Source organism: Arachis ipaensis, chromosome B6 (genome assembly GCF_059453495.1).
Source record: "Arachis ipaensis isolate K30076 ecotype BB chromosome B6, ASM5945349v1, whole genome shotgun sequence".
Taxonomy (NCBI): domain Eukaryota; kingdom Viridiplantae; phylum Streptophyta; class Magnoliopsida; order Fabales; family Fabaceae; genus Arachis; species Arachis ipaensis.
Genome location: NC_142441.1, coordinates 17,990,166 through 17,993,358, shown reverse-complemented (window position 1 = coordinate 17,993,358; position 3,193 = coordinate 17,990,166).

The following is a 3,193-nucleotide window of genomic DNA, read 5'->3' as shown; positions in this document are numbered from 1 at the left end:
GGTGGATAGAAGGAGCACCTCCGGCATATGTTGCTTCCTTGAAAGATCACTCAACATGTGGTCAAGCAAAAAACAAGCCACAGTGGCTCTATCCACAGCTGAAGCTGAATACATTGCTACATCTGCATGTTGTTCACAATTAATTTGGTTAAAAATGCAGTTGGAAGATTACAAATTAAAGATCAATAGTATACCCTTGTTTTGTGATAATATGAGTGCTATAAATATTTCAAAAAATCTGGTTCTGCACTCAAGAACCAAGCACATTGAAATTAAATATCATTTCATTAGAGAACATGTGCAAAAGGGTACTATTGATATTCAATTTGTAAAATCTGAAGACCAACTTGCTGACATTTTTACAAAACCCCTCTGTGAAGACAGATTCTGCACCTTGAGAAAAAGTTTGGGAATGATTGATTTAAGTTCTATTGATAACTTGTGAAATTTTGATTCTGCTCAGTTTTATCTCGTAGGAAAGGAGGAGATAAAAATCAGAATGTGTTGGAAGGGCTGTGATCAAGGGGGAGACTACGCCGAAATTAATTCTTATGGGTCCCACCAAATTTCCTTGACCCCACTCTGACCGTTTTGTTAGTTTCTCTTTGTGTAAATCACAATCTCCTTTTGTTGTCTCATCAAATCAAATCTTTTTCTTCATCTAATCCCTTGATTCTAGAAAACCACTTTTCAGTTTATTTCAAATAAAAGAGAAACTTCCTTGGGTATTAACCGCTCCTTAATGGTCATTAAACTCCCTCCAATTCTCTCTCTACTCCACATTTAATGCTTCCCTAACCTCCCTCCTCCCTCACTCAATTCGGTTTCTATTCAACCCCCCATCTTCCACTTCTCCATTTTCATTACCATGAAAAAGAAAACCGCCCCTAGAAAAAGTGAAAGGGTTTTATTCTCTTAAAAACCATCCACACCACAAACTCACACTCACATCCATATCCATTCTACATCCTCATCTTCTCCTTCACCACCCTCGAAACAAACAGACACCATGAGAAGGAAAGTCATAGCCACGAAAACCTCTTCAAGGAAAAAGAAGAAAAAGGTTCCTGTGGCAGAAGAGGAAGAATCACACACCTCACCCATTCCATCACCACCACCATCTCCACCGAAGAAAGCCACACCCGGAAGGAGTGCTCAGAAAACAAAAGGGTTCGCGTTGCACAACACCAAGGAACCAGCAAACCTGGAGTCCTTGGATTTCAAGAACAAATTCAGCAAACCACACTCTCACTATGATCCTGCCAGGTTCAACTCATGTGCTTCATATGAATTCCATAAGGAGGTTATGGAAAAACGCTATCTCTGTGCCACCTATCTCGTCAATCTCGACTCACTCACCAACAAAGGGATAAATATTTCTTCTCTTTTTGAACTTCTCCAATGAACACCACTGCTTCACATCCAGAAACCGGTTTACCCCGATTTGGTACGTGAGTTCTATGCCAACATGCGATTGATTGATGGCACCATCCACTCTTATGTGAAGAGGATTCACATAACTCTTGACACTGGAACTATTGGGACGGCTCTAGGCTACAAAGAGGAGGGGCCGAGAGCATATATTGCCGAGAAATAGGACTCCCAGGTCGGAGTCACCTATAAGATTGTCCTCCAACATATCTGTGAAAACCTATCCGGCTTGAATGGCACAACTCCTACCCACAAAGCCCTCAGTCCTACCAACTCTCTGCTTCACAGGATCATCACCCACATCCTGACCCCTCAAGGCGGCTCCCATAATAGAGTAACATTCTCTGACTCTCTCATCATTTTTGATCTTGTTACATCTACTCCTATATCATTTGGTTACCTTATGATCAGACACATGTGGGAATCAGTTAAAAGCACCAAAAAGGCGAATCTGCCCTATGGGATGTTTTTAACAAGTATTTTTGAATATTTTAAAATTGATCTCCTAAATGAGGCTGTAGAAAACAAGGTATCTATGATTAAAGGAGGAAGAGCTGTTAAAGGAACCAAAGGGAAGAAATCTGTGGCTTCGGATAGTGAATATGAAAGTCGGCCTGAGTCCTCCAAGGCAACCGAATCTATCAAAGAAATTCTCACAGAATTTTTAAACATGTCGGAGCTCATGGTACAATCCCATAAGGCGGCACGCAAGCTAGCCTATGAAAATGAAAAGGCTTGGATGAGATGCAAGGACAGGGTAAGTCTGATGCTGGAGAGCCTTGAGGAGGAGTTGGGAGCTGCTAGTAATGAAGGGGCTGAGGAATCTGAACTTCATTTATCTGATGATTAATCTGTTTAGTATTTGATATTGGAATGTTTAGGCTCAATTTGACACTCTATTTTGTCTGTTTGGATACTGTTGGACCTATGACTTGGTGATACACTTTTAACATTTTGTGTATATTTCGCATATTTTGTGTTCTTTGTCATTTTTGCAGGAGCCCTTGATGCCAAAAGGGGGAGAAATGGTGCAAGAAAATTGAAATTAACAACAAAACAGGGATGAAATTCTTTTGAGGATTCATGATCTCCTTTGTTTCAAGTTTCAATTTCTTGGTGTGATAATATGTTTAATGTTGATAATGCACATGTTCCCTTGATTGTTGTCTGAAATTTATTTTGACTTATCTTGGTAAAATGAGGATTATTGTGATTGTGATACATTTGCCTTACCTTGATAAAAGTCTGCTGTTTTAGATTTATTTTTGGCAGTTCCTTTAAGCTGTGATGTAAACATAAAGTTTGATAGTTGCTATGGTTTGAGATGATCATGCTTGACTAGAAATATTTTTTTGCTAAAATTAATTTGATCTGATTTGCTTATTGAAAAATATTTTCAAAAGGGCTTGAAAAGCTGCTTCAGGAAACATCAATTTTGTTGGAACCAAAATTATTTTTATGTGATTGAGCAGAAAATCAAATTATTGATAACAAATAAGTTTTGATTATCATTCAATTCTGCTCATAAATCAAGCCATTCAACATTACATAATGAATATGTTGAATAACATTGTTGCCTTAGACTTGATCAAAATTGTTACAGGTATAAAGCTTTCCTTGGTAAAATAGCATACATTAAGGGGGAGCCATGTGACAATTAGAAAGGGGGAGAAATTCAAATATTCAAAGGGAGTATTCTATACTTTAATCTTTGATTTCTTTCCATTTCAATTTTAATAATGTTTGTCATCAAGGGGGAGAT